Here is an 18704-nt window from a genome sequence, read left to right as displayed (position 1 = left end):
TTCTAAAAAGAGATCGGGACACTAAGAGATACACCAAGGGTGTAGCTGCAGAGGGCACATCGAGAAGGCGGCCACCCGTGGCATCTGAGGCCCCACCACAGATGTTGAAAAGATGCCTTTGAATCCAGCCCAGTGAATCTGTGTTCCTTGTTCTCCAAATTACAAAGCATTCCATTACCAGATGAGTAGAGGCAGAATTTGATCACACACACACACAATGCAATATTATTCAGCCCTAACAATGAAGATAATTCTCATATATGCTGCTTTTGCATGGAATTCCAAGGACATTATCCTAAGTGAAACTCAAAAGATGCACAGTAACAACGTTGTATGGGGCTGGAGAGATGGCTCAGCAGTTAAGAGCACTGACTGCTCTTCCAGAGGTCCTGAGTTCAATTCCCAGCAACCACATGGTGGCTCACAACCATCTGTAATGGGATCTGATGCCCTCTTCTGGTGTGTCTGAAGACAGCTACTGTGCGCTCATATAAATAAAATAAATAAACAAACAAGCAATGTATGATTTCACTCACCGGCTGGTTCACAATGGCAGAATGTAGGCTTGTGCTGGCTGTGTCGTTGGGTACCAGGTTTCTGTTTAGAAAAGTAGGAGTAGCCAGAAGGTGGCGCACGCCTTTAGTCCCAGCACTTGGGAGGCAGAGGCAGGCGAATCTCTGAGTTCAAGGCCAGCCTGGTCTACAAAGTGAGTTCCAGGACAGCCAGGGCTACACAGAGAAACATTGTCTTGAAAAGTCAAAAAAAAAAAAAATCAAAGTGTCGTGGTATGGGTGGATCGATGACTGCAGACCTGGGTGGACAGAACTGATACCACTGAACCATCACTTATTTTCACAGTGAATTTTATGCTCTGTGCAGCTCACCATCGTAAATACAACACCGTGTGCTTGTGAGTCTCTCCAGCAGGACTCTGACAGTCTGCATCCCTGAGGGGGTCTTTGAGTGGGGCTGATGAAGGTGATCCCCTAAGTCCAATGCCATCGCTTCTTCACCCTGCACCATCTAAATCCTCTGTCCCGCCACAGCCATGCACGGAGCTGGCAGCCCCACAAGGACAACCCTCTCAGCTAGTTCTGTTTGGACAACAAATACCTCTGCAGGCCCGCTGTGTTTGAGGAATGACCTCTGTCCTTCAAAGGCTCCGTCAAGTGAGTTCTGCCTCCACCACCTCTGTCCCTAGCTATTTCTCTAAATTGGCATAAAGAACGAAGAATGCTCCCTGGGTGCAGTGCTTTTCACAGATAGGAAGATTAAACAACTCACTATATAATAAGAAACACCCAAGTGGGAATGCAGCCCAAATGGGTAACAAGAACAACAACAATAAAAACCAGTTTATAAAGTAAGAAATATAGGGTTGGAGAGATGGCACAACAGTTAAGAGCTCTGGCTGTTCTTGGAGACAATCTAGGTTTGACTTCCAGTAGTGACACAATGGCTCACAACTGCCTGTAACTCCAGTTCCAGGGGGTACGATGCCTTCTTCTGGTCTCCTTGGGCACCAGGCACAGGTGTGTTTGTTGCACAGACAAACGTACAAGCAACACACACACACAAATAAATAATTAATGTAATTCCCCCCAGCTGGTTGATCTCAGGAAACACTGACAAGTCCACAAGGCCCTCCCCCCCATCACATTGCTAACAGCGGCAAGGTTGCCCACATTTCCTAAGGAACGCGTATGCATCTTATTATGTACACTTGCCCTGGAGAGCTACTGTGCATAGCGCTGTGGATTACAACCCTACCTGTGAACATTCTGACAGATGTTTGGTGTGAATGAGCCAGAAAGGCAGAAATCAAGGGTTTCAAATGCACAGGTGTATATATACAAATGTATATACAGCTGCATATACACGGAGGGACCTCTAGATATCTTTGTAGCTATACCTGGGTAGAAAGATTTGGAGTGTTATCATTATTATTATTATTATTACCTCTGTACACTGCTTGTCTGTATTATTTTCTACGATGAATGTGTATTCTTCCTAGAGCGTTTTATTTGTTTTTGTTTTTGTTTTGTTGTGTTTTGTTTTAGACATCTGTGTTGGCTCCTGAGAATTATTATTATTATATGGCTCTGAACAAACTATAGTGATAATGATCGTTGTGTTTACCGAGCTGATAGCTGGTGCAGTGTGGGATTGCTGGGCACAGGCTGGAGTGGGTAAGCTGCAAAGGCAGAGAATGGGTTGAACGTGAAGGATTAAACCCTTCAGAGAAGCAGAGATCCACGGAGAAGAATGGGGGACCAATAAAGACACAGTAGATTCGCCAGAGGCATGATGCTATCAGCAGAAATGGCTTCCCTTATATTCCTCCTTGTCTGGCATTTAGTGGGCAGCAGAGGTGTGTTAGGCCCCACACTTGACTGTGTGCATCTTCTCATCAAAGGTGGGGTCATGCCAATGTCACAAGATGATGGCCAGCAGGTGCAGGAGCCAGAATTTCCTGGGTTTTTTTTTTTGTATTTTCATAATTACAAAATTATATATGTATAATATGTGTATATCTTAGTCAGGGTTTCTATTCCTGCACAAACATCATGACCAAGAAGCAAGCTGGGGAGGAAAGGGTTTATTCAGCGTACACTTCCAAGTTGCTGTTCAATTTCAAAGGAAGTCAGGACTGGAACTCAAGCAGGTTAGGGAGCAGGAGCTGATGCAGAGGCCATGGAGGGATGTTACTTACTGGCTTGCTTCCCTTGGTTTGCTCAGCTTGCTTTCTTATAGAACCCAAGACTACCAGCCCAGGGATGGCACCACCCACAATGAGCCCTCCTCCTTGATCACTAATTGAGAAAATGCCTTACAGCTGAATCTCATGGAGGCATTTCCTCAAGGGAGGCTCCTTTCTCTGTGATAACTCCAGCTTGTGTCAAGTTGACACAAAACCAGCCAGTGTGGTAGCCTAATGATCTTACTCATTTTGTATGTGTGTGTGATTGATAATCTTTACAAACCTGTTCCTATTAATTTCAAGAAAACAATGGAGTATTATTAATTCCTGTCACTGTGTCCCACGATAACTTCTTGAATTCACTGATCTTAGCTCAGAGGCCACATTATTGCTGATATCTGCATCCCTCTTCCTTCCTCCCCAAATCCTGGTAACCACTGTTCTCCTCTGCTTCTCAGCATAGCTGTTCTGGTTTCCACGTGTCAACGAGGTCATACAAAGTCTGCCTTCCAGGTGTGGCTCTTGTTTGCACTTGTGTCCTGGTCCCTAGGTTCATCTATGCTGTCTCAACTGACAGAATGGCCTTCATTTCAAAGAATAAGGCAGAGAGGGTAACACACACACACACACACACACACACACAATCTGGCAGCAACAAAGATTCTGAACATTCATACACACAAAAACCAATACATCTAAAAGAAAGAGAATTAAAATGAAACCTCGTAGTAGAGCTGAGATGTGTCTCTCAGCATTCACTTCTGGTGCATTGCGGGACTTCATGACAGCCCTGCTTCTGACTGTGCAGCGTGCGCTTTGCTCTGAGCTCCGTGCTTTAACCAACAAACACAGCCCTGAATGCTTGGCTGTGGCTTGAGACTGTTGGATGTCATGCCCACAGTGTTTTCTACTCTTGCAGACACACAGTGACTTAATGGTCGAAACAAAGACTTCTAATGCCTTCCTATCATCATTCTTCACCAGGTACCAGGGATAGCTTTAGGTTGTATCACATTAGAATGTTTGGTTTTTAAATTGCTGATATTAAGAGACTTGGGAGGTGGCCCAGCACTTAGATCCTTCGAATCCACTTAAGTGTTGAGTGGCTGTGGTCACTCGCCTGAAATCGTAGCACTCAAGAGTGGACAAGGGATCCTCTGAACAATCTGGCCAACTAGAATAGCCACTGAACAAAGTCTAGGTTCAACTGAGAGACCCCACCTCAGAGAATAAACAGAGGCTGGAGTGGAGTAAACATGGCTCAGTGATTACGAGCACATACTGGTCCTCCAGAGACTCCAAATTCAGCTCTCAGCACCCATATCAGGAGGTTCACAAGCATCTGTAACTCCAGCTGCAGAGTGTCTGAGGCCATCTTCTGACCTCTACAGGCAAATGCAGCCATGCATCCATGCTCCCTTGTACACATCCAGGTCCTTCGCATCCAGAGAGCTTTGATCTGCTGTGTTAGAAATAAATCAGGTCAAGGGGTGTAAACATTTCTCTGTGGCAGTTTTCAGCCTGGTCAGATAGATGGCTGTTACAAAGACTCTGGTTGAAGAATATTACAAACAGGCTTTCTAAGCTCATAGAGGCTAGACCAGTATCTCCAGCTTTGCCTGTCCATCGCCTTGTTTCAATTCGGATCTCAGGATGCAGTCCTGACAATTGGGAGCAGGAAGTAGGAGTCAGAGCTCTGAGGGAGTTGACAAGCTTGCTTGGTGCAGCCGTCGGGAACCTGGCGCCTGACAGGTGCTTATTTTGTCTCCGAAGGGAAAACTCCACATGCATTTATTTCATAACGGAGATTCTGAGAAGTCATGGGGCTCTTCAAAATGTTGTTGAATTTATAAGGACAAGCTTCGGAATTCCCCACGCTTCAGACCAAAGCCAAGACCACGCTGTTCCTTTGATTTGAGGGTGCTCTTGTCTCTGGGGGGTTACTTTCCATTCTCGAAGCAGCTGGAAGGTCAAATCTACCAGCCAGGTCTTACAAAGGTTGCATTCCTGAAGTGTTTGGGGATGAACTGCTTGGAACAGGAACATGGCTCTGCCTCACGAGTGTAACCTGGCTCCAGCCTGTCTCTGCAGATGCCTGGAAACAGCTGTGAACATCTGCTTGTGTCTATGACCTGGGGAAACCTAAGAGGAATCCACTGTGTCAGGCCAGAAGCCAGGGTATGACTCAGTGGCTATTGTGTCTGTACAAGAGGTCTCCTTTGGGAGGTGGGCTGTCCTTTTCTCTGTTTCCTTCTTCTTAGAGAAAACAATTTGAACTCTTGTGGCTGAGGAGTCAAAGGAAGCAGCTCTCTAATACACAAACATGTTACATGTATTAAGTTATACATCATATGCATTTCTATCCTCTCTCTCTGTCTCTCTCTGTCTCTCTGTCTCTCTCTGTCTCTCTCTCTCTCTGTCTCTCTCTGTCTCTCTCTCTCTCTGTCTCTCTCTCTCTCACACACACACACACACACACACACATGCAATGCCTAGCATTTATCTATATTTTCCAGTTCCCATCATGGCCTTCTCCATCATCCACCGCCCCGACACAAGCAAAATACTTTCCACATTTAAAATAGACAGAGGCCCGTGACAATCAGCATTAAAAGGCACAGTAAGACGATTTCACTTCGAGTGAGTTTCACGTCGTGACACATTCATGAAGTATGGAGAAATATATTTGATCACCCAGAACGCATCCCATTAACATGGAGTTCAAAGGGACGGCCTTTTACTGACCAAGTCCAGGACGATTGAAGCAATGTTTGCGACAGCCTAGATGCCAGAGCAGAAAGAAGACAGTGGAAGAGTTTAGATGTCCTTGGAGCCCTTCATGGGAACAGATGTGTATGCAGAATTCAGAAATCCCTCAACAGCTGCTCGAGACTGTCAGCGCCCCAGAGGTCCACTCCCCCTGCAAAGCAGAGCTCTTGGTAAGTTTCATGCATGAATTTGGAAGCTAAACAATGTCTTCCTAGCATGAGTGCAGCACGTTGATCAAGCCAGAGTCTCCCTGCTGCTTTCCAAAGAGCAAAAGCACATGCAGAGGCCCATGATAATGTGGACCCAGAGGACCACAGAGCTCTGTTGGGCATTGCAGGCCCTCACTGTTAGCAGACAATATCAACGCCATGCCCGCTTCCAGAAAAAAAAATGTGGCAGAGTCAAGAGGGACAAGGATTATGACATCCCATCAAAGGTATCACTGATCAGAAGAGGACCGTCATCACCCCAGCTTGTCTGCAGGCTTCTTGAGTTGGGGACAGCCTCTCTCTTAGTCTGGACAATGCTTGGCCTGGCAAGTAGATCACCCTCTGGGAAGATCCTCTGTGTAGCTGGTGGCAGTTTCCTCAGCCCTACCTATGAGTCACGTTGTGCATCAGACAGTGACTGGTAGTTGCAAATTAAGTGAGGAGTGTTGCTATTTGTGTGTGTGTGTGTGTGTGTGTGTGTGTGTGTGTGCACATGCGTGCCTGGCCAGATTGAGCCAATCTTACTGGTCAGTGGCTTGGGCTGCCTACATCAGATGTCCTCTTCTTAGGTAGCTTACTCAATGGGACACAAAGGCACCCAAGGTCCCTCTACTATGGCCAATTTTTTTTCCACTTAATTTACTCCACAAATCTACTGCTCACCTGCAAGTGACAAAGGATGAGCCCCGCAAAGCTATGGGTGACTTGGAAGCCCTGGTGACTATGAGGATTTACGAGGTGTCTCTAGGGCAAGACCTACATTGTGGTTTGCAGAGAAGCCTACGAAGGATGAAAGCCCTGTGTGGAGTGTGTGGGGTGGGGGGACAGGGTAGAGGTTGGGAAAGAGAACACATCATAGCAGATAATGCTGCTGGGGTCTAGTTACTAAAGCAAAGCAGGTACAAACGGGATTGGTCAAAAAACAAAAACAAAAAACAAACAAAGAAACAAAAAAACCCAGCTCAGACCTCTCCTGAAACACAATGTGGTGTTGCCACCACAGATTTGTTGATTTTTTTTTTTTTTTTATGTTCAAGAACTAGACAAAAGAGGGTTAGGCATTCGATGTCTGTCGATCCCAGAGCTTACTGAGAGATGCAGAAGTGGAACACGGAGAACAGGGGGACATGAAAGTACAAATCAGTAAGCTATTTATAGTGCAGTTGGGACCCAGCGATGGGTCAGCCCCTCACCCCAGCGCATTCTGACTGTCAGCTGTGTGGGAGTTTCAGGGGGTCTCAAGATGAGAAAATAAATTCCATACTCCCAAGGAGTCCACCACCCCAGCCAGAGGGAGCTACAGCATAAAAACAGACAGACAGGTTGCCATCAGACCATCAAGACCCCATCTCCTCTTCTGTATCAGAGAGTGATCTTATGTGCCATTCAGAGAAACACTAGACACTAATTAAGTCCCCAGATTACCGTGAGGCAAAGGAGAAAACCACGTGTCATGAGAAAATGTTTTGAGTTTACAGTTCAGAAAAGAATTTGCAGGAGAGTTGGGCTTTGGATATGGGCTGATGGAAACAGGTAGACAGGAGGAGACAAGAGAAGCCAGACCACCCAAGCCAAGTAACAAGGATGCATTAATGGCAGACATGATAGGCAACACTGGGTGTACCGAGCATCAAGCCATTGAGAGCCTTGAGTGAGACAGAAGGTGAACTTCAGATGTAACCAAAGGTGAGATGGGTAGAGCCGTCATCCATACACAGTGACCTCCTAGCTGGGTTTCTTATCAATTGGAGCAGGTTCTGAGCAATTCTGGAGGCCAGATGGCAAACACTCTGTAGATTATGGGCGGGGGGTGGAGGGTGGGGGTGGAGTGAGAGGAAACTGAGAGGTGCAGTTAAGTAGACCCCGAGGACCCTACACTCTGAGGAAGCCAGGCCCTTGTCACTGGTGGTGGCTCCTATAATAATAGAGGAAAGGAAAGGGCAGCTGAGATAAGGTGACATTGGTGGGGACATCTCCTGTGTCATTACATCTGCTGTGGTGACAGGAGAGAACATCAAAAACCAATAACCTGCAATAAACAGAGAAGTATTTAGCTCCGGGTTCTTCCCAGGAAGTCCAAGATTGCAAGACACAAGTGGCACGTGTCAGGCATGGTGGCACACACCTTTAATCCCAGCACCTAGGAGGCAGAGGCGGGTGGATCTCTATGTGTTTGAGGCCAGCCTAGTCTACATAATGACTTAATAGGGCATCTTGGGCTACATAGTGAAATCGTGTCTCAAAAGCAAACAAAACAACAACAACAAACAAAGAAAACCCCAAATAAAGTCTTTAAAATAAGATTTGGCTTTCCGTCCTAGGAGGGTTTTTGTTGTTGTTGTTGTTGTTGTTCATTCTTTGTCCAGCTCTATCTAGTCAGGTGATAACCGCCTTTCTGGATAAACACCCATATGTATAGTTGTCCCATTGACTTTTCCCTGCAGAACCCAGTTAACAAGGATGACGCGTTTTCCTGCTGACCTTCTAGTATGCCGGGACAACCGAAGAGCTTTCCAGCGAGCCTGGATTCAACACTCTGTGGCTGCCTCAGCTCTTTGGGAAGAAGGAAAGACATGACCTTCCTCTGGATGTGAGAAGGTGTCTGAAACACCTGTAATTGTTCTTTCTTCCCAGTGACCAGGGAGGGGAGCCCCTTATCCTGTCTCAGTTGGTACCTTCTTCGTAGAATGGTCTCTCCGGTCCTTTGCTAGATCTGGATACGTGTTCTGCAGATTTTGAGATTTCTGGTGCATCCTGTGCGGTTATCCCTCCTCAGCTAAGAGCACAAAGTATTCCCAGAATCCCAGAAGTTGCCTTTTAATTTGTAAGGTTCTTTTTCTTAATGTGCTTTAAGCATGCACATCACCTCACTTGTCTGTGGCCCCAAATACAACATGCTGTCTTTTCTTACACAGGAAAAAATTAATAATCCAGGTAGCTATGGTCATAACCATCAGATATGAAACTTGGTTCAAGGGAGACTCTGACCCTAAAACTACATTTGACTTTTCTCAAAGATGTTTGAGATATGTTCTTTCCTGACTCCTGATACAGTCCCTGCCTTCCAAGATGATGATTTAATATTAGAGGCACTCTGGACAAAACCGCAAGAGTAATAAACCATCACTGTCATGTCATTAGTGGGTCCTGTGTAGGTTCAGAGACAGACAAGAAAAGAGAGTACAAAGAAGACTGGGTAAAGAAGAGGGGCCCTGCAGGCTGACAGAAGACTTGGAGAGAGGGTGTTTAACCAATCCTAGGACGAAGAGTTTGATTGAAGAGCACACCATAAGAACCTCACATCTCTGAGGGACATTAGGCTCTTGAAAACAAAGGAAATTCTCAGTATTTGGGGCTGACAGGAGGAGAGAGTGACCAGCTAGCTGGTCCTAGGCCTAAGACTAAAATCTCACAGGCTCCTTTGCAAATATCGGGACTGTAAAAGCTACCGCCAGATAGATCTATCAGCAAAGACTTTCAAAGGGCAACTGAGGATGCTTGGTCCTGCTTCTGTTGAGATTTTCTTTGCAGCTCTTCCTGATACATTATCTGCCAAGCCCCATCCCCAGTGAGAACTTGTTTTCCTTTCTTTTGAGCATAGTGTTATTAGTGGGTAAGTGGAGGGATAGTGATAGAGACAAAAGAAGACAGATACCAGTATCTTGGACTCACAGATCAGGAAAGGGTTACCCTGTTTGACTAAAGATTTACACTAGGGCCACTTTCACTGTCATAGCTCTGTGTAAATTAGCACCAAACTATGACAGACTACACAAAGGCTAAGATGGATATTTCAAAGAGTGGGATTCGTCACATGAGAATCTAAAATCTTGTGATGTGTGAAGGGACTCTAGCCAGCCTGAGCATAGCAAACATGGCTCTGGCCAGACTTGCCCTTCCTCCCCACTCCCTCCTCCTTCCTAAAAGCTATTAGATCACATTCCTAAAACTAGCCCCAAAGGTCTATTCCATTATTTACCACTTCTTCCTCCTGAGGCTGACTACCAAGGTCCAGCTATTAAAGTATTGAAGTTTGGCAATCAAATCCCTCTCTTGGCTGCTCTAATTAACATGCCCAATCAAACCCTCTAAAATGTACCCGGGACCTGGGAAGTGAGAGATGCTCAGGACTCAAAGGGAGGGACCTTAGATGAAATGCCCAACAGTGGGGAGAGGGAACTTGTAGAGTCTACCTCCTGTAGAAAGGCAGGGCATCAAGTGGAGGGATGGGGTTGCCATCCCACAGTCAAAAACTCTGACCCAGGATTGTTCCAGTCTAAAAGAATTGCAGAGACAAAATGGAGAAGAGACTGAGGGAAAGGGGGTTCAGTGACAGGCCCAATTTGGGATCCATCTCAAGGGGAGGCTCCAAGGTCTGACACTATTACTGATCCTGTAGTGTGCTTACAGACAGAAGCCTAGCATGGCTGCCCTCCGAGAGGCCCAACAAGCAGCTGAACAAGTCAGATGCAGATACTTACACCCAACCAATGGACAGAAGCTTCGACCCCTATGGTTGAATTGGGGAAAGGCTGGAAGAAGCTGAAGTGACCCCATAGGAAGACCAGCAGCCTCAACTAACATGGACCCCTGAGATCTCTCAGACACCAATCAGCCAGCATACACTAGCTGATTACGAGGCCCCCAACATATATACAGCAGAGGACTGCCTGGTCTGGCCTCAGTGAGAGAAGACACACCTAATTCTTGAGAGGCATGAGGCCCCAGGAAGTGTGTGTGTGTGGGGGGGGGCATCCTCTTGGAGACAGGGGAGGAGGATTGGGATGAGGATCTGTCAGAGGGTGGACTGGGAGGGGTCTCAGTAAAAAAAAGACTAAAGATATATTTTTTAAAAAATTCCCAACAAAAAGTAAACAACTCATCCTAACCCGGAGTGTCCCCCGTTACCTTTATAAACCACTACTTGCCTATGGGCCACGTCTGTCTCCTCTCTACCCACAGGCAGTCATTTGTGTCTGCTCCCACTGTCTTGTTCCCTCCCCTTCTCCCTCTTTATCTCCTGTTTTTGTCCCTTATTCCTGTCATCTATTCCTCTGGGACAAATACATTTCCTTTGTGCTGAGAACTTGATCTTGGGGTATCTTGAGCTGACTCCAAGGTCCTTACAACTTGAATAATGGAAATTTCTCAGTATGCTCCTTACACTATCCCTGGGGAGGAGGCAGGGGAGATCGCACGATATCCGGTAACCCTGGCAGTCTTATGGCGAACTATTAATTTGGTGTTCCTGTTTCTAAAGCTATGTGATGCGGAAAAGATCTGGGTTGTAAGAGAGCTTCTGAATCTATTGAGAGGAAGGCAGCGACATGTGATGGTTAAGATAAGCTGAGGCCAAGCGTTGCGAAGAACTTTGGAGACCCACCCTCTTAAACAATCGTCTCTACCAGCTCCATTTTATAGTTAATGGACTTGAAGCTTTATAGAAGTTAAATAGTCCAGGCTGGGGAGATGGCTGAGTGGGTAAAGGTGCTTGTCACCGGGCCTCATGATCTGACTTTGATCCCTAGGACCCACACTGGAGGAGAGATCAGACCCCTGAAAGTTTTCTCTTCTCTGTTCAAGGTCCCTGTTCATGACCATCAAAGTGTTTTCAAATGTTCCCTTGTAAAATCTCCAGAGCCTCGTGAAAGCAGGCAGAGGTTGGGCGTGGTTCCTGGAGCAGCTCACGGTCCCTGGAACCAGATGCTCAGTCAGAAAGAATTGAATAAATAAGGTCAAATCCAACTGCAGCCTTTTCCAACACAAACGATCCTGTTTGCTCCTTAGTGACAATGTCAGCTTCTCTGGAAGCAGGCTTGGATAGAGAAGAACCCGTCCACGGCTAAGTAAAAGACCATCAGGCACTTTCTCCAAAGCCCCTTTGCCTCCGTCACTGGCTCGCTGTGGAGGGAGATTCGGAGTGGGAAGAAATGTCCAGTTTCTTCAAGCAGCCTCAGCAGGCTGCACCTGTGGTGTTCATCCAAACATCGCCGCAGCAAGAAGACAAGTGCCATAGAGCAAAGCTGTGCCGAAGATGGCACCCAGCAAGTTGGGAAGCGAATGAAGCAGCAGTGTGCTCCCTTGAGGTTTAGCCTTTCGTGAGCTTGTTCCCCATTTGGCATATCCTACAGTCCTACATCTTGACCTCGAAAGGTCAAAAGTTAAATTTGTGCACCAGGGGTTGTGTGCCTTGAACAAACAGTAGGAGATGGGGATGCGATCACTGACCCTGCTTTGAGAAGATCCCTCCGCCCAGCATGACACCCAGGCTGGGCAGGAGCTCTCTAAGGTTGAACACAGCAAGAGACACCATTCTTTGATTTTAATCATCCCATCTATTAAAGTGAAGAGTTACCATAACACCAACTAAGAAAACACTGGTATAGTTAAATGTTTGCTGTTTTGCAAGCTGACAGACCAGGCCTTTGCAGACACCGATGCACAATAATGACACCTGTCACAAAGCGGTCGCTGCACCTGGAAAAACAGCTGCATACCTAGAGGATGGTGGGCGTGTGGCCTGAGCCTGGGACACAATGGTTTTAGGTGAATTAGCTTCCCGGGGGCTTGAGTTACAGGTGATTGGGAGCTGCCTGATTCCGGTACTGGGAACTGAACTTGGGTCCTCTGCAGGAGCAGCAAGTACTCTAAATTACTAAGGCATCTATCTCTCCAGGCCTCTGGGTTAACTCTTACGAGAGGTAACAAGCATATGTCAGGAACAGATCCTGATTAGATTTCCATCAGGAGGAAATGACGTTCTCTTCATGGGATTTAACAGAGCCTAGATATCCTCCAAGGCTACTTTAACATTCCTCCCTCAAGAGTGGAGACTGGGTGGCAAGGCCAGTGTTCTTAGATGATCTCTCAGCAGGCCCTGGATTGCCTTTTGAGAGTCTCAACTGGCCTTTGTGTGTGTGTGGGGGGGCGGTGTCAATGTCCCCTTTGTCCAGATAGCTTGACATCCCTGATGATCAGGAAGGCAGCTCAGAACTCCATCATCGGCCAGGGTCATCACCCTTCTTAGTAGAGACCCAGGCCTTTTCTTTTTTCTTTTTTTCTCTTTTGCATTGTATATCATTTGTATTTTGTTTCAAAAAGTCTGTTTACGAAGCAATGGCAATAGAGGAGTAAATCTCCTCAATTTCTTTTTTTTTTCCATTAATTTATTTATTCACTTTACATCCCAACCAAAGCACCCTTCTCCTCCCAGCTCCTCCCTCAGACAGCTCTTTCCCCATCTTCCCTCGCCTTCTTCTCTGAGGAGGGAGAGACCCTCCTTAGGTATCAACCTACCCTGGCACCTCAAGTCACTGCAGGACTAGGCGCACCCTCTCCCACTGAAGCCTGACAATGCGGCCCAGTGGGGGGAACAGAATCCACAGACAGATAACAGAGTCAGGGACAGCCCCATTTCAATTTTGGGGGAACCCACATGAACACCAGGCTGCACATCTATGTGCAGGGTGGAGTGGGGGGGCTAGGTCCAGCCCATGCTCGCTCCTTGATTGGTAGTTCAGTCTCTGGGAGTCCCCAAGGGTCCTGGTTAGTTGACTCTGTTGGTCTTCCTGTGGAGTTCCTATTCCCTCCAGGGCCCTCAATCCTTTCCCCAACTCTTCCTACAAGACTTCCCAAGCTTCATTTAATGTTTGGCTGTGGGTCTCTGCATCTGTTTCGGTCAGCTGCTGGGTGAAGAAGGCAGTTATGCTAGGCTCCTGTCTGCAAGCATAGCAGAGAATCGTTAATAGTGCCATGGGTTGGACTTCTCCCATGGAATGGGTCTCAAGTTGGGCCAGGCATTGGTTGTCCATTCCCTCAGTCTCTGCTCCAACTTTATCCCTGCACTTCTTGTAGGAAGGACTAACTTGGGGTGGAAGGTTTTATGGGTGGGTTGGTGTCCTCCCCCCTCTACTGGGAGTCCTGCTGACCCAGGCTTTCTTTAGAACACCTGTTGTTTCGCCATATTTCTTGGCTGTTCTTGACCCGCAAATGAGCCAAAGCTATTCACAATGGAAAACAACCTCTCGGTGGACTCTAGTGTCTTGGTCTCTCTGCTTTTGCGAGCAAGGGAGATAAATGCCTGCATTTGCCACGCCTCCTCTTTAAATCCCACACACTGTGAGCACTGCATTCCCAATTTCCCAGGAAAGCTGAGCAAGAAATAGGTTGGCTCAACACCAAATCTTTTGAGCATTTAGAACCACTTTGCTCTCAAGCCACCGCTCAATGAAGGTCACCTGGCTGTGTAATTACCATTTAGACTCCTGCTTCCTCCTGTCCCTGGGGGCTGGTGACTCAATCAAGTGCTTCCAGGTGGAGGGAGACAGTGGGTTCTGTGTAAGAATAAGAGTGTCATTGAGACTTAGGAATGCAGAAGAGACTTTGGCCGGGACTGAGACAAAACATTTGTAACCGGGTCACTGCCGTGTGAGCACAGTAGAGTCTTTTCCCAACAGAGGGACAAGGCTGGGATTGTGCAGCTCCTAAATAAATAAATGAGCTGAGAAATGAGTGTTGAGAGGGCCCTGCAACCAGAGAGTACGTTTGGAACACATCGTCAGGAAGTAAATGTCGCCTTTGTCTCCACGATGACTGAGACTCTCATAAACTCTCAGAGGCACAGAATAAACACGGAAGCATTGAGAGGAAGTGGGACCCAGGAAAACTACCGCACCAGGATACATTTTTGAGCATCAGAAAGTCGATTTAAGCGCATGGCTTAATTTTCATCTGGTATATAATACTTACCCACTAAACCTCCACTGAAAGAGGAACACAGCACATGTATAAGTAGTGAGCAGACCGTGGCTCGCCTGCCTCTTTCTGCTGGAAATGGCAGAAGCCAGTTAAAATACCTCGAAAGTTAGAGTGTTTAATGGCTTATGCAACTTCAAAATTCAGAGGTGGGTCAGTTTCTAGGATGTAGGTCTGTGTTGACCCTCCTGGGAATTTAGGGTCTGTTTGCTGCCCCCTGCCTTTCACTCAATATTAGCTTTATTTACCCCAAGATAAGCAGGAGAGACATCAGAGGAAAACACCAGCCTCCAGCATCGTCAAAGTTTGTAGTATTTTCAATATAAAACACTGATTTAGTCTCAAGTTTAATTTGCATTTAAACCAAGTACCATAGACTAGAGGAAAATCATACGTATAGGCGTGGTAAACAGTGGTAACCGTGTACTACAGACTGGGAGAGTATTGTATCTACAGGTGTGGTGCACAGCTACGGGGAGGGACAGGAGTGGGGTGAGTCATGTTCCTGGCTATTTGTTTTGGGGTGTTATTAGGGCAGACAGCTTACTGAACTTACTAGAAAGGCCCACTGGTTAGAATTAACATCAAAACTCCAAATGATCACGGGATTTCATCTGGGATAAGAAAAAACTACGATCCAGCCGCTCTCTTCTGTCAGCCTCTATACCTAGTGCCACTGGAGATGTGTGTAAAGCTGAGTCAAGTCCCCAGAGTGGTGGGGGACGCTGTGGGTGCCACCTCAGGCCCTCTTGAAAGGCCTGGCCACCCATGCAGGTAAATCCAGGACTCTGGAGACACTAGCCCCATCTGCAGGCACAGCCACCCTCTCCACCTAACACTTTTCACCTTCTCTGCTTCGCCAAGGTGAAAATCGGGAGACCAGGGCTGATCTGCAGAAACAGCACCACGTTCAAAAAACACAAGCTACTGGCTTGGAGCTGTATCAGCCCTGGGGCCACCTGCTCCAAACTGCATTCAGCCTAAAGTCCTCTGAAAGGAATCGGATGACCAACACAAGGCTGTATCTTTTCTAAGTTAGGCAACCGGAGGAGAGAGGATGCTGTCTTCTCTCTCTCTCTGCTCCAGAAGCATCTGCCCCACCTCAAAACAGAGCAAGCAAGCAGAAAAAGCCCCCAAGGAAGTACCAGTTATTAGATTCATCTTTTAAAACATCTTGGCTTGACACGCACACAACGTCCTTGTGTATGAGAATGAGTTCCTAATAGGAGAGGGCAGATCAGAGACCATGAAGTTCTGGCTCATGTCAGTACTGGGCCATCCATCCTTGGCAGAGAGGCTCCACTGGAGAGGACAGTACAGTTGTTCCTCAGAGATGGGAATACAATGGAGGAAAGTCCTTCTAAGCCAGGATATGTAGGAAGTTGCGGGAGCTCACCCAGTAACTTCAAGAGCCAAGAGTTTCCTGTAACCAGTGGGGTCGGCAGCCCAGAAAGGCAGCTGTTTTTCTGTCAAATAAAATTTTAATGAGCTGGAGGAGTGACTCAATGGTGAAGAACATGTGTTGTTCTTACAGAGGACACAGGTTCCATTCCTAGCACCCATATGAGGGGGAGGGTCACTACCACCTGTAACTCCCCCTTCAAGGGATCAAATACCCTCTGCTGGCTAACACACACACACATACACACACACACTCACACACAAACACACACACACACCACTACAAAAAATATTTAAAATTTTACATGCAGAAAATAAACCCCACTGAATTAGAAAAGATCAGTGGGGAATTTTTACTACATGAAAAGGATCTTTTCAAACCACTGGGCAGAAAAAAATGCAGCTCTCATGCTTCCCCGGGGGTTTTCTCAAATCACTTCCAAGATTACCACTTGACTTCCAGTCTACAGCCTTAGGAGTAGAACAAAAGAGTTTGTGAACCATGGGAAATGGTTCAGGCTGAATGAAATCTGGAGTTAACCCAGGATCTCTCCTGCAGGCCACAGAGGATTTGAACAGGTTTTATTATATTTTATTAGATTCTAAAATGGGACCTGAAGTGGCAAATGGTTATTTTTTTCCTAATTTAATAAAGTGACAGAACAAGTTATGAACCATCAGCCCATCACCGGGGTGCACTGGATAAAAGCAATCCTCCCTCCGCAGTGATGTAGAAGGGGAGAACGGGCGTCCGTGAACACTGCTGACCAGGAGGAACCAAAGAGGAAATGCTGTAAAGAAATCCAGTCTCACTCAGCTGTGTCTTCTGCTTTCAAAGACAGAAGAGCTAAAGGAAGGTGCACAATTTCCCAGACGCTGAAAACTGTCACCCACGCCGTCTCCTTTGTGCTGGCATCCCAGGAGGTACCTGTAATCTGTCTAGCAGTGAAAAGGATCACACGCTTGCACACCCTCCTGTGCAGGAGGATGTTGAAGAGAAAGGTCACCATTTGCTTATTTAATGTATACTTTCGCTTGCTACCAACTTACTATCAGTTGATACTTAATCATTCCACTTCCACGCCTTAATGAACACACAGTTCTCATTTAATCATGTGTATAACCTTATATATTTAGCAATTAGATACATAACGCTAAATACATATGTATTTATTCTTTGAGCCTGCTTTTAATGGAGAATCATAACATCTGTCAGACAGCCTTAGGTTCACAGGTATGCCCAGAAATGTTTGTAGACTTTAATCATTACGAACACAGTAGAGATAAAAACACAGACGGTCTGACCAGGATCTAACTCAGGACACCCCCGCCCCCACAAACCTTTAAGACAACTTCAACCCTTCCGCTTGATACACCCTCAGAGGCACAATTCTCACTTCAGTACCGAAGGGATAACAGCACGGGCAGCAGAAGGCTGAATGCTAAAGATCTTTGACTCATTCTCGCCCAAAAACCCTTCAGGTTTTGTCTATGGAGAATGGTGTTCATGCCAGCTTTACATAAATATCTTTTTATGTTCAGACATTGCCCTTTAGTTCTATTTTCTAGGAGTTGTTGTGGTTTGTTGTTGTTAAACCATGAAAGGGCCTGGAGCCCGTCTGATGCCTTGTTTTCACTCACTGAGATGAGCAAGCGATTTCTTTCCTCCTTTGTTTCTATTAATCTGATGTAATAACATCGATTGATAGTCTTAAGCTGAGCTACTTTTGATGGAGAAGAAAGAGTGAGCAGGCAGAGCACGGGCTACTTCCAGGGTCTGTTACTCACTGTGTAAGTGGCAATAGCCTAGAGCCTCTTGCTGAATCAAATCTTTTGTTAATGTGCTGTTTATAATGCTTTGCATATACAGTCTGTTTTGCCTGGGTTAGTATGGCTGTTCTTTGGAATCCTCGGGGGTGAGGAGGAGAGCAGGGATTCGTTCCTAATCCCCAAATCCATGGATATTAAGTTCCTTATCTGAAAGGCTGTGGTCTGCACAGATCCTGTGTGGTCCCACCACACCATCTCTGCTGACTTTAAATACCAAATACAAGGTAAACACTGCGCAAAGAGTTATGTTGCTCAGGAAGTAATGGCAAGACAAAGTCTGGACTCGTTCAGTGCAGACACTAAACACAGGGCTGGCCCAGCACCTGAAGACGACCTGCCAACCTCAGTTCAATCCCCAGGACCCACAGAAAAGCTGAAGGACAGGGCTGACTCCTGCAAACTGCCCTCTGAAAGTTAAAATAAAATTGAAAAATTAAAAATTAAAAAGAAAATTAAAAGAAGTTTCATTTTTTTTTCTTTTAGAACTTAAAACTTTTCGAGCTACTGACATCTAGCTCCCCAAGTTTCTCCTGAGAATCAGCTCCTAACCTTACTAAGGACCCCTCGTAGAAGACAGGTAACGTCTCCATCCAGAGCGTATTTGGTGCAGATCTTTATCTCTGCTTGGAAGTGGGCTTCTTGGATGTTTATATTCATATCTCTTATGCAAGTTTTAAGCTAGCATCTTTTCTTTTTTTTTCTTTTTTTAAAGATTTATTTATTTATTATATGTAAGTACACTGTAGCTGTCTTCAGACACACCAGAAGAGGGAGTCAGATCTTGTTACGGACGGTTGTGAGCCACCATGTGGTTGCTGGGATTTGAACTAAGGACCTTTGGAAGAGCAGTCGGGTGCTCTTACCTGCTGAGCCATCTCACCAGCCCCTTCTAGCATCTTTTCAAAAGCATCTCTTCCCCCGAGATGCCCAGAATGGGTATCACGCACACCTGCACACTGCAGGTTCCTTCTGTTTTATTATTTCTGTTTCTCATCCTTTCAAACGCCAATGGTTTGATCTTAAAGCTCAATTCTTTCTTC

Source organism: Mus caroli, unplaced genomic scaffold, assembly GCF_978045245.1.
Source record: "Mus caroli unplaced genomic scaffold, Mus_caroli_1 scaffold_4, whole genome shotgun sequence".
In the NCBI taxonomy this organism is placed as follows: Eukaryota; Metazoa; Chordata; class Mammalia; order Rodentia; family Muridae; genus Mus; species Mus caroli.
This window is presented reverse-complemented; position numbering follows the sequence as displayed.